Source organism: Anomaloglossus baeobatrachus, chromosome 4, assembly GCF_048569485.1.
Source record: "Anomaloglossus baeobatrachus isolate aAnoBae1 chromosome 4, aAnoBae1.hap1, whole genome shotgun sequence".
NCBI lineage: Eukaryota > Metazoa > Chordata > Amphibia > Anura > Aromobatidae > Anomaloglossus > Anomaloglossus baeobatrachus.
In genome coordinates this window covers 362,662,124-362,683,202 of record NC_134356.1, presented here as the reverse complement: position 1 = coordinate 362,683,202, position 21,079 = coordinate 362,662,124, and the positions used below count along the sequence as shown (strand labels likewise).

Here is a 21,079-nt window from a genome sequence, read left to right as displayed (position 1 = left end):
TCTTATTTGCAAAATTGGTTCATTTTCCTCGGACGGAGAAAATACGGTGGTGTGAACCCAGCCTAAGGGAAACCAATGCCTTAGAGGGGTTGTCCGACATAACAAAAATTGTTGAGTTTAAGCTAATCTGTGCTGTATTGTCATATAAAACACCCCTACATTGTTATTTTTTGTTTTCTAACTTTTGTTCCTCTTGAATTCACCCTTTATTCTCTGCAGCGCTCTGTTTACATTCAGCACAAACAAACTGACCACTTCCTGTGCAAAACCTCCCAGTCAGAGCTGGCACCGCCCGGCCTCACTGTCCAGCCCCTCCCCAGTGTCCAGCCCCGCCTCAGTGTCCAGCCTCGCCCCCTGCACACACATTCCCTGTCAGTATATTCTGCCCCAGCACTGACCTGTTATCACTACAGCATTGCAAATAACAGCCCCACATCAGGCTCTGCACCCCCCACCACATCAGGCTCTGCACCGCATACACACATCAGGCTCTGCACCGCATACACACATCGGGCTCTGCACCGCATACACACATCGGGCTCTGCACCGCATACACACATCGGGCTCTGCACCGCATACACACATCGGGCTCTGCACCGCATACACACATCGGGCTCTGCACCGCATACACACATCGGGCTCTGCACCGCATACACACATCGGGCTCTGCACCGCATACACACATCGGGCTCTGCACCGCATACACACATCGGGCTCTGCACCGCATACACACATCGGGCTCTGCACCGCATACACACATCGGGCTCTGCACCGCATACACACATCGGGCTCTGCACCGCATGCACACATCGGGCTCTGCACTGCACGCACACACGGCGCTCTGCACCGACCTCCCCTACCCCCATAGGGAACACATGTAGGGAGTACATACTCACCCGTCCTCAGTCCCCGCCGCTCCTGCACGTTCGTCCGCTGTCTGTGCTCTGGACATATCAGCACAGTAGTGACGTCACCGCTGTGCTAAAGAGAGCACAGACAGCCGGGCAGTGATGAGAAGCGCAACACTCCTTCTCATCAGCGCTTTCAAATATACCGGCATCTGTGATCTGTGATGCTGGTACATTTGAATGTGTGATCCTGAGCAGGGGCCCGGTGCTGGCGCTGACACCACGGCAGCCGCCGCCAGGCCCCGCCCCCAGGTCACGGGTCCCACAGCAGTGCAGGGGGAGGTTGTGGGCAGAGTACGGGGTGCGGGGGTATGTGTGGGAGGGTGCAGGGAAGGGGGCGGGGACTCCACGCACTGTACCCGCCCAGCAGGGCGGCAACAAGCTGTTCCAGATTTGCATGTCAACATGGTCCTGCCCATGTTGACATGAAATGACCGGAAGCAGCAAAATTGCAGCAGGAGCGGTCACATGACCACTCTGAGCCGGGGGAGAGGGGCTGACAGCAGGGTAGGTAAGTGCTCACTATCTACTTACCTGCCCCAATGTAGCCCAATAGGGTAATAAAAAGAAAAGTCTAAAGAAGCCGGATAACCCCTTTTAACTGCTCATGTGTATATAAAGAAGATAATATAAAGACTCACTTTAGGAATATTTTTGTATTCCAGGGTTTATAATCAGAATGAGAAGGTGGTGAAGCGTCTTTGCCTGTTATCAGCAGTGCTGTCAGTGGGTTTCAGCTTCTTACTGTCAAGGGGGCTCTTAGGGGTACTTCTCACATAGCGAGATCGCTGCTGAGTCACGGTTTTTGTGACGCAGCAGTGACCTCATTAGCGATCTCGCTGTGTGTGACACTGAGCAGCGATCTGGCCCCTGCTGTGAAATCACTGCTCATTACACACTGTGCAGGTTCATTTTTTGGACGTTGCTCTCCCACTGTGAAGCACACATCGCTGTGTGTGACATCGAGAGAGCAACGATCTGATTGTGTAGGGAGCAGGGAGCCAGCTTCTGGCAGCCTGCGGTAAGCTGTAACCAAGGTAAATATCGGGTAACCAAGTGAAGCGCTTTGCTTGGTTACCCAATATTTATCTTGGTTACTAGCGTACGCCACTCTCACGCTGCCAGTGCCGGCTCCCTGCACACGTAGCCAGAGTACACATCGGATAAATAAGCAAAGCGGTTTGCTTATTAACCCGATGTGTACTCTGGCTAAGAGTGCAGGGAGCCAGCGCTAAGAGGTGTGCGCTGGTAACCAAGGTAAATGTCGGGTAACCAAACGAAGTGCTTTGCTTGGTTACCCGATATTTACCTTAGTTACCGAGCGCAGAATCGCTTCCACGCGTCGCTGGGGGCTGGTCACTGGTCGCTGGTGAGATCTGCCTGATTGACAGCTCACCAGCGACCATGCAGCGATGCACCAGCGATCCTGACCAGGTCGTATCGTGGTTGGAATCGCTGGTACCTCGTTTAGTGAGACTGTACCCTTAACCTCTTCTAGCTACTTTTGTATTTGCGTTTACATTTCTCTCCCCTTTTACCAAGAACTATAGCTTCTTTTATTTTTCTGTTTAATATAGACGTATGAGAGTTTGTTTTGATGTGTGATGAGCTGAAGTGTTAAATGTCACCATCCTTTTTACCATAGTTTATAGAAATAAGGCTGTGTGCACACCATGCGTTTTTATCACTGCTTTTTTTATGCATTCTGTTTAGTGCAGTTTTTTCACAAAACTACAAGCAGATCCTTGGTGCAGAATATAATCTTTAGCATGTCAATTCTTTCAGCATTTTTGCCTGTTTTTCACCATTGAAAGCAATGAAAAAACGCATGCAAAAAAAAAATGCATCAAGAATGCGCATAGAAACATGCCTTTTTCCTGCCAAAAGATGCAGAAATGGGGCCGAAAGTTTGGCAACCAAATACTCAATGTATGCACCTATGCTAAGATGGTGAAATCGTTGAAAAAGGAAATGCAATATTATTTTTTTTTTAATTTACGGCATTTCTTTATAGTAAACATAGCCTGAAACATGATTGACCAGGTCAGCCTGATTACGGTGATACCAAATTCGCATGGATTTTTAAGTGGTGAAAAAAATTGGTTTGTGTCACCTTTTCATGAAACCTGTCCCGCTTTTATTTTATTTTTATTTTATACACTGTGCAGTAAGTGAGGGGAAAAATAACTGCTTCCAACAAAAATGTACAGACTAACATTTGTGCAATCTATACATTTGTTCTGAGAAATAGTATCGCCTCCATCAGATATGACATAGATGACCTTCATAGATGACCTCAAATCTGATCTAATTATTTTAAGACTAGAGAACAACCTCTCTACACTAACTTGGGATGGGGGCAAAGTGGTGACCGTATGGTCAACATCTATAACAATATGAGGATATAAAGGAATTGCCTCATGCACAGTCAGATTTGATGAATGGTTGAACTCTTCTACTTCCTTGAGAGCAAGTGAAAAATGTTGCTGAAATACAGTTAATCTGTTTTGCTATGTGAGTGAAATCTTTTTCCCTGTGGCAACGCTTTGCCTGCTCCATGTTGTCCAAATAATTTTCAAAATTAAACTCCTCATCTGATGAGGATGAGGATACGGCAGCAGTAGCACTGGCAGGATCAAGTTCTCTTGCTCTTGGCAGTCCTTTAGCCGCTCATCCTAATTGCTACCTCAGTCAGAGCTTCTTTTCCTTTAGTAAGCTGTTGATCATCCAGCAATATACGATGACTTGGGGCCACATACACAGTTGCCAGAAGAATTGTATTTACTAATAGCAGTGTCTCTCTTCGTTACATTGAAGCAGCAATACCATCTGCGATTAAATCTCCTCTTTGGGACAGGCAAAACACCAAGTTCTTCTGATTAAGCTGTTACTTCAATTCAGACACCTGTGTCCATTGACCTTCATTTACTGTTACCTGAGGGCTGTCCATGTCTACAAGAAAGGGTTTCAGCTCAAGTAATCGCTCAATCATTAAGTAAGTGCTGCCCCATCGAGTGGCTTGATCGACAATTGCCCCTTTTCCAGCACGTCTCTTCAAGATAGACTCAATTTTATGGGTTCTGGCAGCAATAACCAATTTCCTCACTTTAACAATCAGAGTTCCAGCATGTCCCTCTTGCAGACTCTCTTCTTGCTGGCTGCAGCATGTCCACAACACAGCGCATATGATAAATAATAGAGAGATGTGAAGCAGCTTCAACAAGATCAGCTAATTCTAAACGATCATGTTGCTGTTTAATGAAAGTTTAGACTTGCTTTAAGAAGTACTTACCTTAATCCTACTTTCTTTGTCGCTCCATTGGGAGACCCAGACAATTGGGTGTATAGCTTCTGCCTCCGGAGGCCACACAAAGTATTACACTTAAAAGTGTAAAGCCCCTCCCCTTCTGCCTATACACCCCCCGTGCATCACGGGCTCCTCAGTTTTTATGCTTTGTGCGAAGGAGGCTGACATCCACGCATAGCTCCACAGCTTAGTCAGCAGCAGCTGCTGACTATGTCGGATGGAAGAAAAGAGGGCCCATAACAGGGCCCCCAGCATGCTCCCTTCTCACCCCACTCTGGTCGGCGGTGTTGTTAAGGTTTAGGTACCCATTGCGGGTACACAGGCAGGAGCCACATGCTGTTTTCCTTCCCCATCCCTTAAGGGCTCTGGGTGAAGTGGGATCCTAACCGGTCACCAGGCACTGGGACCGTGCTCCCTCCGCAGCCCCTGGGGAATCTGCTGGACAGGAGTCGGGTATCGTCAGGGACAAGGCCCTGCTACTGTGAGGTACTCTGTGTCCCCTTGGGGGACCGCGCATGGAGCGCTTGTGCCATACACACTGCAGCACTGCTGGGTGTGTTAGTGCGCCGGGGACTACCGCGCCGGCCGCGCTTATTTGCCGGCCGCGCTTATAACTTTAGTCCCCGGCTTTTGCGGCCTAGTATCGCATATTCCCGCCCCCAGGCCTGCCAGTCAGGGGAAGGGCGGGACGCTGCATAGGACGTCAGCGCTGAGGGCTGGAGCATACTTTGTATCCTCCTCCCCCCTCACTCAGCACAGTGGGGCTCCAGATTCCCGCACTTTCTAGGGCACGCCCACGGCCCCCTCCTCCTCACAGAACGCCGGCAGCCATTCCTGTCAGCACTTCTGACGCTGGAGAGGAGAGACAACACGGCTCTGGGAGGCCCAGGCAGGGAATCTGGTGATCACACAACCGCTTTGAGCGGTCGGTAAGTAGCACCTGAGGTGCTGGCCCCACTGAGTGCCGAAGTGTACATATATATATATGCTTATATGCTATACATTTACACTGTACGGTCGCACTGTTGATTTTTGGCTATATACCCTCCTGGATTGTACTCAGAGGAGACAACAGCATGTCGTCCGCAAAAAGCAAGGGTGCCAAAGCACAGGCTTACTTTGCAACCTGTACCTCATGTGCGGCTATACTACCGGCAGGTTCCACCGACCCTCATTGTGTGCAATGCTCGGCCCCTGTGGCACTTACTCAGCCGGAGCCTCTGCTACTGGTGGCCCAGGTGGAACCACCTGCTACCACTGTCCAGGTGACAGGGACGGAGTTTGCAGTATTTGCTGACAAACTGTCTGAGAGTATGGATAAATGGTCTGCTAAGATACTGGAAGCCTTACAGTCCAGACCGGTGACTCAGGCCCCGGGCACTGTTGAATCATTGACCCCAGGCCCCCCTCAATTGGAGCAGCAAAGTGCTTCTGGGGTGGCCCATAGGTCCCAGGGTGAGGTCTCTGACACGGACCGCAGTCCCAGGCCGCCTAAGTGGGCTCGCTGGGAAATTCCCTCGACTTCATCACACTGTTCAGGGTCTCAGCAGGACTCTCTGGAGGATGAAGCGGAGGTAGCAGATCAGGATTCTGATCCTGAGGCCGCTCTCAACCTAGATACACCTGAAGGTGACGCCATAGTGAATGACCTTATAGCGACCATCAATCAGGTGTTGGATATTTCTCCCCCAGCTCCTACAATTGAGGAGTCAGCTTCTCAGCAGGAGAAATTCCGTTTCAGGTTTCCCAAGCGTACAATGAGTACGTTTCTGGATCACTCTGACTTCAGAGAGGCAGTACAGAAACACCGAGCTTGTCCAGATAAGCGTTTTTCCAAGCGCCTTAAGGATACACGTTATCCCTTCCCCCCTGACGTTGTCAAGGGCTGGGCTCAGTGTCCCAAGGTGGATCCTCCAGTCTCCAGACTGGCGGCTAGATCCATAGTTGCAGTGGAAGATGGGGCTTCACTCAAAGATGCCACTGACAGACAGATGGAGCTATGGTTGAAATCCATCTATGAAGCTATCGGCGCGTCTTTTGCTCCAGCATTCGCAGCCGTATGGGCACTCCAAGCTATCTCAGCTTGTCATGCGCAGATTAATACAGTCACACGTACGTCTGCTCCGCAAGTGGTGTCCTTAACCTCTCAGGCGTCGGCGTTTGCGTCCTACGCCATTAATGCTGTCCTGGACTCTGCGAGCCGTACGGCGGTAGCATCCGCCAATTCGGTGGCAGTCCGCAGGGCCATGTGGCTACGTGAATGGAAGGCAGACTCTGCTTCCAAAAAGTTCTTAACCGGTTTGCCATTTTCTGGCGACTGCCTGTTTGGTGAGCGATTGGATGAAATCATTAAACAATCCAAGGGAAAGGACTCATCCTTACCCCAGTCCAAACCAAACAGACCTCAACAACGGAAGGTACAATCGAGGTTTCGGTCCTTTCGGCCCGCGGGCAGGTCTCAATTCTCCTCGTCCAAAAGGCCTCAGAAGGATCAGAGGAACTCCGATTCATGGCGGTCTAAGTCACGTCCTAAAAAGACCGCCGGAGGAACCGCTCCCAAAGCGGCCTCCTCATGACTTTCGGCCTCCTCACACCGCATCCTCGGTCGGTGGCAGGCTTTCCCGCTTTTGCGACGCCTGGCTGCCACCGGTAAAAGACCGTTGGGTGAGAGACATTCTATCTCACGATTACAGGATAGAGTTCAGCTCTCGTCCTCCGACTCGATTCTTCAGAACATCTCCGCCCCCCGAGCGAGCCGATGCTCTTCTTCAGGCGGTGTGCACTCTGAAGGCAGAAGGAGTGGTGATCCCTGTTCCTCTTCAGCAACAGGGTCACGGTTTTTACTCCAACTTGTTCGTGGTGCCGAAAAAGGACGGATCCTTCCGTCCTGTTCTGGACCTAAAACTGCTCAACAAACACGTAAAAACCAGGCGGTTCCGGATGGAATCGCTCCGCTCCGTCATCGCCTCAATGTCCCAAGGAGATTTCCTGGCATCAATCGACATCAAAGATGCTTATCTCCACGTACCGATTGCACCAGAGCATCAGCGCTTCCTGCGTTTCGCCATAGGGGACGAACACCTTCAGTTCGTGGCACTGCCTTTCGGCCTGGCGACAGCCCCACGGGTCTTCACCAAGGTCATGGCAACAGTAGTAGCAGTTCTGCACTCTCAGGGACACTCGGTGATCCCTTACTTAGACGATCTGCTTGTCAAGGCACCCTCTCTAGAGGCATGCCAACACAGCCTGAACATTGCTCTGGAGACTCTCCAGAGTTTCGGGTGGATCATCAATGTTCCAAAGTCAAATTTGACACCGGCCCAATCACTGACATATCTTGGCATGGAGTTTCATACTCTCTCAGCGATAGTGAAGCTTCCGCTGGACAAACAGCGTTCACTACAGACAGGGGTGCAATCTCTCCTTCAAGGCCAGTCACACCCCCTGAGGCGCCTCATGCACTTCCTAGGGAAGATGGTAGCAGCAATGGAGGCAGTTCCTTTTGCGCAGTTTCATCTGCGTCCACTTCAATGGGACATTCTCCGCAAATGGGACAGGAAGTCGACGTCCCTCGACAGGAACGTCTCCCTTTCGCGGGCAGCCAAGGCTTCCCTTCAGTGGTGGCTTCTCCCCACTTCTCTGTCGAAGGGGAAATCCTTCCTGCCCCCATCCTGTGCTGTGGTCACGACGGACGCGAGCCTGTCAGGGTGGGGAGCGGTCTTTCTCCACCACAGGGCTCAGGGTACTTGGACTCAGCCAGAGTCCTCCCTTCAGATCAATGTTCTGGAGATAAGGGCAGTGTATCTTGCCCTAAAGGCGTTCCAGCCGTGGCTGGAAGGCAAGCAGATCCGAATTCAGTCGGACAACTCCACAGCGGTGGCATACATCAACCACCAAGGCGGAACACGCAGTCGGCAAGCCTTCCAGGAAGTCCGGCGGATTCTGCTGTGGGTGGAAGCCACAGCCTCCACCATATCCGCAGTTCACATCCCGGGCGTAGAAAACTGGGAAGCAGACTTTCTCAGTCGCCAGGGCATGGACGCAGGGGAATGGTCCCTTCACCCGGACGTGTTTCAGGAGATCTGTTGCCGCTGGGGGATGCCGGACGTCGACCTAATGGCGTCCCGGCACAACAACAAGGTCCCGACATTCATGGCACGGTCTCAAGATCACAGAGCTCTGGCGGCAGACGCCTTAGTTCAGGATTGGTCGCAGTTTCAACTCCCTTATGTGTTTCCTCCTCTGGCACTGTTGCCCAGAGTGTTACGCAAGATCAGGTCCGACTGCCGCCGCGCCATCCTCGTCGCTCCAGACTGGCCGATGAGGTCGTGGTACCCGGATCTGTGGCATCTCACGGTGGGCCAACCGTGGGCACTACCAGACCGACCAGACTTGCTGTCTCAAGGGCCGTTTTTCCATCTGAATTCTGCGGCCCTCAACCTGACTGTGTGGCCATTGAGTCCTGGATCCTAGCGTCTTCAGGGTTATCTCAAGAGGTCATTGCCACTATGAGACAGGCTAGGAAACCAACGTCCGCCAAGATCTACCACAGGACGTGGAGGATATTCTTATCTTGGTGCTCTGATCAGGGTTTTTCTCCCTGGCCATTTGCCTTGCCCACTTTTCTTTCATTCTTTCAATCCGGATTGGAAAAAGGGCTGTCGCTCGGCTCCCCTAAGGGACAAGTCTCAGCGCTCTCTGTGTTTTTTGAGAAGCGCCTAGCCAGACTTCCACAGGTACGCACGTTCCTGCAGGGGGTTTGTCACATAGTCCCTCCTTACAAGCGGCCGTTAGAACCCTGGGATCTGAACAGGGTGCTAACGGCTCTTCAGAAACCACCTTTCGAGCCAATGAAGGATATTTCTCTCTCACGCCTTTCGCAGAAAGTGGTCTTCCTAGTAGCAGTCACATCACTTCGGAGAGTGTCTGAGCTAGTAGCGCTGTCATGCAAAGCCCCTTTCCTGGTGTTTCACCAGGACAAGGTGAATCTGCGTCCGGTTCCGGAATTTCTCCCTAAGGTGGTATCCCCCTTTCATCTCAATCAGGATATCTCCTTACCCTCTTTTTGTCCTCATCCAGTTCACCAATGTGAAAAGGATTTGCACTTGTTAGATCTGGTGAGAGCACTCAGAATCTACATTTCTCGTACGGCGCCCCTGCGCCGCTCGGATGCACTCTTTGTCCTTGTCGCTGGCCAGCGTAAAGGGTCACAGGCTTCCAAATCAACCCTGGCTCGGTGGATCAAGGAACCAATTCTCGAAGCTTACCGATCTTCTGGGCTTCCGGTTCCCTCAGGGCTGAAGGCCCATTCTACCAGGGCCGTGGGTGCGTCCTGGGCTTTGCGGCACCAGGCTACGGCTCAGCAGGTGTGTCAGGCAGCTACCTGGTCGAGCCTGCACACTTTCACGAAACACTATCCGGTGCATACCTATGCTTCGGCAGATGCCAGCCTAGGTAGGCGAGTCCTTCAGGCGGCGGTTGCCCACCTGTAGGAAGGGGCCGTTTTACGGCTCTATTACGGGTTTTTACTTTACCCACCCAGGGACTGCTTTTGGACGTCCCAATTGTCTGGGTCTCCCAATGGAGCGACAAAGAAGAAGGGAATTTTGTTTACTTACCGTAAATTCCTTTTCTTCTAGCTCCAATTGGGAGACCCAGCACCCGCCCCTGTTCCCTTCGGGCTGTTGTTCTTTGTGTACACATGTTGTTCATGTTGAATGGTTTCAGTTCTCCGAAATTCCTTCGGATTGAATTTACTTTAAACCAATTTATAACTTTTCCTCCTTCTTGCTTTTGCACCAAAACTGAGGAGCCCGTGATGCACGGGGGGTGTATAGGCAGAAGGGGAGGGGCTTTACACTTTTAAGTGTAATACTTTGTGTGGCCTCCGGAGGCAGAAGCTATACACCCAATTGTCTAGGTCTCCCAATTGGAGCTAGAAGAAAAGGAATTTACGGTAAGTAAACAAAATTCCCTTCTTCCTTTTCACTCTAGAGTCTAAGGGGTACTTTGCATGCTGCGACATTGCAAGCCGATGCTGCGATGTCGAGCGCGATAGTCCCCGCCCCCGTCACAGCAGCGATATCTTGTGATAGCTGCCGTAGCGAACATTATCGCTACGGCAGCTTCACATGCACTCACCTGCCCTGCGATGTCGCTCTGGCCGACGACCCGCCTCCTTCCTAAGGGGGCGGGTCATGCGGCGTCACAGCGACATCACACGGCAAGCGGCCAATAGCAGCGGAGGGGCGGAGATGAGCAGGACGTAAACATCCCGCCCATCTTCTTCCTTCCGCATTGCAGCCGGGACACAGGTAGGAGATGTTCCTCGCTCCTGCCGCAGGAACGAGGAACAACATTGTACCTGTCGCTGCACCGGCATTATGGAAATGTCGGACCCTACACCGATGATACGATAACGACGCCTTTGCGCTCGTTAATCGTATCAAAAAGGATTTGCACACTACAATATCGACTGCGACACTTGATGTGCGTCACTTTCGTTTTGACCCCACCGACATCGCAACTGCGATGTCGTAGTGTGCAAAGCCCGCCTAACAGTTCTGAGATGATTGCAGGCATTCTTTGTGTCTTTGCTTTTACCCTTATCTTAGAATTAGAATAGGAGCATCATTATTTATATCATGTAGCTGAAGTGCAGCACAGAGTCATCTCAACTAAAAGCCTACATTGCATGATCAGGAATAGAACAGACATTTATAGGACATTTCATAACTTGCCCAAATTCCTATGAAAAAATATTCATCACATACTACACTGAACTGTACCCAATTTATGATATATTTTAGGAGTCAGAATAGGTCAATTTTTTACTAACTTTAACTCCACCAAAATGTACTTAGACTCCACAGCCCTTGTTGCTGTGAACCCAGAATAGAGGTTATGGGAGGGAACCTGTTCTCCCTATAGGTGAAGATCCAAAATATCAAACCCTTATCTACCAGGCTTTTATTACATATCCTGTGGATATGCATGCGATATTTTATACACTCACACACTGCACAATGGGGTACTCACTCGCCTGCTGCTTTACAAGGTAACACAGGAACACAGTTCATTTAAAAGTTCAACAGTTTATTTAAACCACATAAACTGCTCTTCAGGATCACAACACCCGGGTAACAGTCCGTAGAGTCAACTCTGGTTCGGATACCTCTCAGCAGATGTATCCCAGTGGATCTGTCTCCCTCATTCCAGTCAGTTGAAGCGGACCTTCACTTCCCTCAGAAGGTCCCTTCCAGAGGTTTCAAACCTCTACACATGGTCCAGGTCAGGACTCTCCAATCCTCTCTTCACACAGAGGATTCTTCCCAGAGGCTTCACACGCCAATAGACTCCTCACACTGAACCATGTGCGATATGACAGACTCCATTAAACATCATGTGACCTGTCACACATGTCAAACACACCCATGGGTGGGGTATGTAGGTGGCCAGACCCACCTGTAAACCTAGGCCCTGTGAACACTATCCAAAAACATGTGGCACTACAAGTGCCAGAATGAACCTCCAGATTCAGACCACTTTCATAGTACATACCACCCGATAATAAAATAGCCAATCGCCATTTTACAGCCATGAGAAAAAAAAAATTGAATGCCCCTTTGGTCATTTTATGTTGTAAAAATTCTACAACTTTCTAATGCTTTATGTTCCTAAATCTCTACTGTCAGTAAATGGTAACTTTATTGTGTAGATGTACAATGTAATCAAAAGTTTTGAGACAGACACAAAGTTTGGTTATAACCATGTTCACTGATTGCCTTATATTAACACTGGACTGTTTTAGAGACTGACTATATGAAATTCCTTGCCAGGAAATTTACTTGATCGCAAAAAAAACAATTTCTTTATCGTTCCGTATGGGAGACCCAGACCATGGGTGTATAGCTTCTGCCTCCGGAGGACACACAAAGTACTACACTAAAAGTGTAGCTCCTCCCTCCGAGCATATACACCCCCTGGATGACAAATCTAGCCAGTTCAATGCTTTGTGTTCAGGAGGTCACACACACTCATGCATTCTCACTGATTTTTGATTTTTCTTTGAAGAAAAGCGGGTCCAATCTGGACTCCCGGCATGTCCCTTCTCACCCCACTGTGTCGGCGGTGTTGTTAAGGTTGACTTTACAAGGCTGGAGCCTTCACATGCCGCGCTCCTTCACCATCCCCTGAGGCTCTGGCTTGAAGTGGGAGCCATCACGGTTCTCACTGCTTTGCAGGAGACCGGCCTCCATCCGCAGCCCTTTCAGGACCCTGCCGGACGGAGCGCTCACCCCTCAGGGACCTGGCCCTGCGTCTCATAAAGCTAAGTATTGAGACGTTATTGAGAGGTCCTTTGTACATTTATTGTGGGGAGAGTGTGTTATTTCACTTTGCTGTGATTTCCGGCCCGTTCTCTGTTTTTTTTCCTGAGAACCGCGCCGAGGGTGCCTGATCGTCGGCCGCATGGGAAAATCTAGGCCCCGGCTTCGGATGCGGCCTAGTTTCGTTTTCACTGCCCCTGCATGTCAGTCATGCAGGGGAACAGTGCGGCGCCGCCCACCGACCGGTCAGCTCAGGGGAGGACACTCCTCTCTGAGGAGATGTTTCCCTCCCCTGTATTTCCCCTTGGCCCTCCGGTTCCCGCTCTTGGAATAAACCCCGCCCCCCCTCCTCACTCCGGCGCCATTTTATCAGCGTTCACACACTGATCGGCGCTGGCTGCTGCAGCTGCTGCATCTGTCTGGGGGTCCAAGCTGTGGAATCCGGAGGGCACACAAAAAGCGGTCTGGTAAGCCACAACCTCTGGTTGTGGACTTTCTTGTACACTCTCTGGGGGTCATTCTGAAGGAGTGTGTTCTTTACTGCAGAACCTCCACCTCAGCAGCATGTCTCTCACTAGGAGCAAGGCTGCAAGGCTGTACTCTATATGCACTGCATGTCAGCTCATTCTGCCTGAATCGAGCACATATCCACACTGTGATGCCTGCTCTAATATGGTGGTGCCTCAGCCTGGAGTCTCCCCAGGGGTCCCTTCGGCTGCTCCAGCCCCGGTGGCTGAACGCCCGGCTTGGGTAGCATCGTTTTGGAAATCTATCTCTCAGTCCTTTGCCGACTCCATGGGACAGCTGTCCCGGACTCTGCTGAGCATGCATCAGCCCCCTTCTCAGGGCGCCTCTGCTGCTCCGACTCGCTCTGCAGAGCTCACAGAGGATTTTTTATCTGTTCCTGGACCCCGTCCTCCTAAACGGAGACGCAGGGACTCTTCTCCTTCCTCGTCCCACGGCTCTGATTCACAAGCTGAATTGCAGGGCGAGGAGGATACCTTTACTGTGGGCTCGGACGCTACCTCTATGTACCCCATTGATCTATCTGAAGGTGATGCGGATGTTAGTGACTTGATTACGTCCATTAATTCCGTACTGGACCTCAATCCACCAGTGTCAGAGGAACAAGCCTCTCTGGTAGAAAAACACCAGTTTACCTCACCTAAGAGAGCAAGGAGTATGTTTTTTAACCACTCCAGTTTTCAGGCCACTGTGACCAAGCCCAGGGCCTGTCCTGACAAACGCTTCCCAAAGCGTAGTTCTGATGACCGTTTTCCCTTTCCACCAGAGGTGGTCAAGGAGTGGTCTCATTCACCAAAGGTAGATCCTCCGGTGTCTAGAATCTCAGCCCGGACAGTTGTATCTGTGGCCGATGGCACCTCACTTAGGGATCCCACTGACCGCCAGGTTGACCTTCTGGCCAAATCTGTATATGAGGCGGCAGGAGCCTCATTCTCCCAGTCTTTTGCAGCAGTGTGGGCTCTTAAGGCAGTCTCTGCTTCTCTGGCGGAGATACATTCCCTCGCCAGGGACTCTATGCCCGAAATGGTTGCCTTAACTTCCCAGGCTTCGGCTTTTTCATCCTATGCCATGTCTGCCATTCTAGAGGCTTCTCACCGCACAGCGGTGGCTTCCGCTAATTCCTTCGCGATCCGCAGGATCTTGTGGCTTCGAGAGTGGAAAGCAGACGCTTCTTCCAAGAAGTACCTTGCTGGACTCCCCTTTGCTCGGTCCCGGCTGTTAGGTGAACAACTGGATGAAATTATTAAGGAAGCTACTGGCGGGAAGAGTACTTCCTTGCCACAAACTAAAACCAGGAAACCTGTCCAGGACAGAAACCAGTCGAGGTTTCGTTCCTCTAACTGGTCATCCTCTAAGCCCTCAGCCTCGTCCACTAACTCAGCCAAGGATCGAAAACCCAGCTGGTGCAAGAAGCCGCGTCCTCAGAAAAACTGAGGAGCCGCTGCCACTAAGGCAGCTTCCTCTTGACTATCTGGCTGCGCCAGCAACGTCCTTGGTCGGTGGCAGGCTCTCCCACTTTGGCGACGTGTGGTTTCAACACGTCTCCGATCAGTGGGTGCGGGATATCATCTCCCACGGCTACAGGATAGAATTTTCTTCCAGCCCGCCAAACAGATTTTTTCTGTCAACTCCCCCCTGCTCCAAAACCGCCGCCTTCTCTCAGGCCGTGGCATCCTTGCAGGCCAACGGAGTAATTGTACCGGTTCCCGCCCGGGAACGGTTCAGAGGTTTTTACTCAAACCTCTTCCTAGTCCCCAAGAAGGACGGTTCCTTCCGGCCCATCCTGGACCTCAAGCTTCTCAACAAGCATGTTCAGGTGCGGCACTTTCGCATGGAATCTCTGCGATCGGTCATTGCCTCAATGACCCAAGGAGATTTTCTAGCATCCATCGACATCAGGGATGCCTATCTGCATGTACCAATTGCGGTTTCACACCAGCGTTGGCTACGTTTTGCAATCGGAGAGGAACATTTCCAATTCGTGGCTCTCCCCTTCGGGTTAGCCACGGCCCCTCGTGTATTCACCAAGGTCATGGCAGCAGTGGTTGCGGTTCTGCACCTCCAGGGGTTGGCAGTGATTCCTTACCTTGACGACCTTCTAGTCAAGGCTTCATCCAGTGCAGATTGTCAGCGGAGTGTTTCGCTCACTCTCGCCACGCTTATTCAATTCGGGTGGCTTGTCAATCTGCCCAAGTCCACTTTGACCCCGACCCAGAGACTTACGTACCTAGGGATGCAATTCGAGACTCTGCCGGCACTTGTGAAGCTGCCCTTAGTCAAACAGCAGTCCCTCCATCTGGCGGTGTGCTCTCTGTTGAGGCCCCGCCGTCATTCCATCAGGCACCTCATGCAGGTGCTGGGTCAGATGGTGGCGTCAATGGAAGCGGTTCCCTTTGCCCAGTTCCTCTGCAGTTGGACATTCTCCGCTTTTGGGACAAGCGGACCTCTTCCTTGCACAGGCTAGTGGCTCTGTCGCCACAGACCAGGAGCTCTCTTCAGTGGTGGCTTCGGCCCCTCTCTCTGTCTCAGGGACGCTCCTTCCTGACCCCGTCCTGGGTGATCCTCACCACGGATGCCAGTCTCTCCGGCTGGGGAGCAGTATTTCTCCACCACCGAGCACAGGGCACTTGGACTCCGTCCGAATCAGCCCTCTCGATCAATGTGCTGGAAATCAGAGCTGTGCTCCTAGCTCTCGTAGCTTTTCACCACCTGTTGGCGGGCAAGCACATTCAAGTCCAGTCGGACAACACGACAGCTGTTGCCTACATCAATCACCAGGGCGGGACTCGCAGCCGCCTAGCAATGTTGGAAGTTCAACGTATCCTTCAGTGGACGGAGGACTCCAAGTCCACCATATCCGCAGTCCACATCCCAGGCGTAGAAAACTGGGAGGCAGATTATCTCAGCCGTCAAACCGTGGACAGCGGTGAGTGGGCCCTGCATCCGGCAGTGTTCCGGTCAATCTGCCGCAAGTGGGGCACTCCGGAAGTGGACCTAATGGCCTCCCGGCACAACTACAAGGTCCCGGTTTACGTGGCTCGCTCGCACGATCCTCAGGCCTTGGCAGCGGACGCGCTGGTTCAGGATTGGTCCCAGTTCCGTCTGGCCTACGTGTTTCCCCCTCTAGCTCTCTTGCCCAGAGTCCTGCGCAAGATCAGAATGGAGGGCCGTCGGGTCGTAATCATTGCTCCAGACTGGCCCAGGCGAGCTTGGTACCCAGACCTGCTCCGTCTGTCCGTAGAGGTGCCGTGGCATCTTCCGGACCGCCCAGACCTTCTCTCTCAAGGTCCGTTTTTCCGCCAGAATTCTGCGGCTCTCAGGTTGACGGCGTGGCTCTTGAGTCCTGGATCTTGACGACTTCAGGCATTCCTTCCGAGGTCATCTCCACTATGACTCGGGCTCGGAAGTCTTCCTCGGCCAGGATTTACCACAGGACTTGGAGAATTTTCCTGTCCTGGTGTCGCTCTTCCGGCCATGCTCCTTGGCCGTTTTCTTTGCCGACCATCCTGTCCTTTCTACAGTCCGGTCTACAGCTAGGACTATCCCTCAATTCCCTGAAGGGACAGGTCTCGGCTCTGTCAGTGTTGTTCCAGCGGCGTATCGCCCGACTGGCCCAGGTGCGCACCTTCATTCAGGGCGCATCTCAGCTTCAGCTTCCAGAGGATACATGGAAGCGTGTGGATTAGGAATAATTGAAAGCCTGTGAGCAGTCAAACAGATGGAGTAGAACCCAGTAGGGATGGATGTGAGTTGAAGCACAGTAGTACAGATAATGGAACATAACAAACAAGGAATACTAGAGTCTCAATCCTCAGTGTGCCTTAAATTGGCCTAGGGAGATTACCATGGATCCACGGTGGGTAACTTGCAAAACAGAGGGCAACAGACCCCAGGGATGGAAGCAGAGCCCTGGATTCCCGATGTTAATCACCTATCCATTGTCCAAGCTTTGCTCCTTCCATCCCAGTCTGTTAGGCTTTTCCATGCCCCATGTCAAGGTTTGCAAGTAGCTCTGAGTGCTCCCATGCGATAAACTTTTTAGGCCTATGTAAGGACTTTCAAGACACACAATGGGGTCTTAAGGCCCCATCACACACAGAGATAAATCTTTGGCAGATCTGTGGTTGCAGTGAAATCATGGACATATTGTTCCATTTGTACACAGTCACAAACCTGGCACTGATTGTCCACAATTTCACTGCAACCACAGATCTGCCGCAGATTTATCTGTGTGTGACAGGGCCTTAAGTGTTAAGAATTTTAGTTTGTGCACAACAACCTGTCTGCGATCTTCATGACGTTTCCTGTTTCCCTGCAGCTTCTCGTACCTTTACAACTTCTCTGTGGCTTCCAGTTCCACAGTTAACTTCCTGCCAGTGGTTTCCAGTATGGCTACCTACTTGCCTGTGGTTTTAGTTATTGCACTACCTTCCTGCGCCTTCCAGGACATTTTCCTGGCTGTCTACGGCTTCCAGTTCCTACCTTCCTTCGATTTTATTATCACTACCTACCTGCAATTTGCAGTATCGCACAACCTGCCTGCAGATTCCAGGAAGTATTCAGACTTTCTAGTTTCTGCAGAGTTTTGTCTGCTTTCTGTATGCGGTTTCCAGGATGTATTTGACATGCCCTGCCAGGGCCGGGGGTTCTGTGAACCGGGCAGGACTAGTCCGAAGACGTCAGCGGTGGCGGGGTCCGGCTACGTGACCTTGGCGGTGTCTTTATAATAAAGGGGGATGATGATGGGAGTTGTATTTTTAGATATTTTTAAAGTTTGTGACGCCACCTGTGGTTTTGCTGCTATGTGAGCCGCCACTGCGCTGTAGGTTTCCTGGGGCAGGTGATGAGGACGCAGTCGAGGAGTTCTTACTCCCACAGGGGGAGTGAGGCCCCAAGGTAACCGTTGATAATAAGAATAGTCTATAAGGGCAGGCTGTAATGCAGGAGAAAGACATCGTGGCTTTGCAATAAGTCTTTTACTCACTGTACCGATTCTCAGTTAACAGCCAGATTAGTCCACCACAGTATGCTGGGATCCTCAGTGATGGGCAACCACCGATTCCGAATAAGTCCGAGGCTAGTACCGGTCCTCCTTTCGTTTGCCTTTCCTGGCCGTCTCTCTGCGCTGACTTTCACCCTCCTGTCCTGCGCCTCCACACACAGTGCCCTGAGCCAGGGGCCGCAGTTCAGCAATAGGACTTCTTCCTGCCTGGTTCCCTCTGGGGACCTTCAAATGGATTTTTTGCCTGCCTGGCTCCCTGGTCCTCTGTAGCCCCCTTCTAGTGGATTTGTGTGCTGCTTGTGACTCAAAGGTGCGTACAGCCACCCTGGCCTCTGGTGTTACTAGGAAGTCCAGAAGTATCGTCCTAGTCTAGGGACCGGGACCCCGTTTGCGAACAATCCCTTCACTTTGAGCTACTGTCTGTGAAACGTGACTATAGGGGTGTCTGACACACTTCCCTAAGTCACCGGGATCCTTTCTTCCATCTCCTCAGAGTTGAGCAGGACCCCTGGGGCCCTCGCCCTTAGTCGGTCTCCTCCATCTCCGTTACTGACTGACTGACTCTGTCCACGGTCAACTTTTAAACCTAGCTACGCCCATTTTACCTCAGACAGCTGACCCACTAAGCTCCACCTTCTGGATGGTTCTAGAGACAGTGCACGGGGCTTAAGTGCCATAACCAGACTACTGGTCACTTAAGCATTAATGGTACCTGCCCCGGCCCTCATCTAGTGTGTGAGCTGATAATTGGGTGTCTGCAAGTTTTTGGTGCGTGAACTGATAGATGGCCTCTTTCTTATCGAGGATGGGGCACCACACCTCTGACTGAGGTGCAGTAACTCTGTGGCGATGGCAGCCTCAGGGGCACCAATTCCTGGCTGTATGCGTCTTCATGCTCCACAGTTGCCTTCCTGCCTGCTGTTTACAGTATCACACATCCTACCTGCAGTCTCCAGGCCCTCAGCTTTCCATGCCCTGCATTCTTCATTTGTCTGCTGCACTCATGCCTGGGGCTGTGTGCCCATTAGGACCTTGAGATTGAAGAATCCACCTTACCCAGTGAGCGCTCTAACACCCTGGACAGGTGTAACATTGGTATTTAAATGTCTTCCAAGAACAACTTCTCCAAAAGATCTAGAAGCAATTGGATGATGAACAGTGCTTTTTCCAGCATGATGGCGCACCATTGTCACAAGGCGAAAGTGATAACAAACTGGCGCACTGAACAAAACCTTTACATCGCCAAGAAACTCCCCAGATCTCAATACCAATGAGAACCTGTGGTCAAGCCCCAAAAAGTGAGAGGATAAACAAAAACAGAAATTATGATAAACTCCAAGCATTGATTAGACGAGAATAAGTTGTAATCAGTCAGGATTCGGCCCATAAGGTGATATCCAGCATGCCAGGCAAATGGCAGAAGTCTTACAAAATAAGAGGCAATACTGTAAACATCAAGTGTTTACAGAAACGTAATGTATTTGTCAGTGCAAGTGTAAAAACATATGAAATTATTCTAATTGGACTTCAAGAACCATAGAAACATCTGACTAAGATCTAAAAACACTAAAGCAGCAAACGTGAAAACCAAAATGTAAGTCAGTCTAAAGACTTCTGGCCAAGACTGCACAGAGTGAAGTCATTATAGTATCTAGTTGACACAATTTATTAGGTTTATGAGTGTGCTCTAGTGAGTCAAGCTTCTTAAAAATAGCGAGCAAAGGAAACAGAGGGAAACAAAGTGGCAACAATAATTCTGAATTCCTATATATATTTATTTTATTTTTTTATTTTTTTTTAAAGCCAGTTGTATCTTTTATCATTTTAAAGGGGTTATCCAGTTTAGAAGAAAACAAAAATAACCTTTTCCTACATCCTGTTGGGGAATTCTGAGTTGACATGTGGGTCCTCACATCTTGGCCTTTGCCTACACAGTAGCATGTTTACATGGGCTGATCGGGAACCAGATGGAACTGTGTGGCAAGTTTATTATCAAACCTTACCCATTTTATGATCTCAGATCTATTTTGATTTAGTATAGTTGGAGGCATTACATTAACAAATGCTGGCATACAGTATCTGAAAAGGGGACATTGCAGTTAACTATAACATTACAGACTAAGGGTGCGTGTCCACGATCAGTGTTTGCAGAGTTTTGAAAGCAGCATGCTTCAGCTCCGTCCAAAATCCTGTGTTGTACAGTACAAGCATAGTGGATAGGATTTGTAGAAATCCCGTGCCCTTTGTGCTTGTGTTTTCCACAGCAAACATTGACCTGACCGCAGCATGTCAATTGTTAGCTGCGGATACGCATGCGTCCGCCATAGGGAGAACACAGCGAGGAGACCGCAGCTCACTGAACCCTGATCGTGGGTACGAGCAGCTGCGGTCTCCTGCGTTCTGCTGCAGAGGAGACTCTCGGACCCACATGTCAGGACCCGCTGCGTCCAGGACGCAGTGAGTCCTCATCGTGGGCACATACCCTAAAGGGTTTGTCAACTACTCCAGTCAACCCTTTCCTAAAATACTATATTTCTCAGTGTAAAGTAAAAATAGATATTTCTCTCTGACATCATTTCAGTGATGTGATATTGCTGAGCGCTGCAGCTAATCGCGGTCGCTAATGGTCTGTTTTGCTCACTTTCTTCAGGCTTCACCTACAAAAGGCCTGTGTATGTATGTATATTATATATATATATATATATATATGTGTATATATATATGTATGTATGTATGTATTGATCCCTATCTTCAACCTAACTACCTATAAGATAAATTCAGGAATCTGTATTTTGATATTCAAAAGTAGAAAAGTTTATTCATGCAATGTCAGTACATATTCAATAAAATTAATTATACATAGGCCACAACAACATAGGACAATCACTGCAAAAATTCAATGTCTGTAAATAAAGCTAAAGTACCTAGTAATGGCTACATAATACATAGAGCATCTGTACTTAAAACCATGACCTATTTATCATATGCCAAGGTACGAGACTATCTAGAT

General features: G+C 50.4%; 1 protein-coding gene across 4 annotated transcripts in view; it reads left to right on the top strand.

Moving 5' to 3' along the window:
• TPRKB (TP53RK binding protein) overlaps window positions 1-21,079 on the top strand; it is a 30,680-nt gene that overhangs the window by 4,415 nt on the left and 5,186 nt on the right. The window lies entirely within an intron of this gene.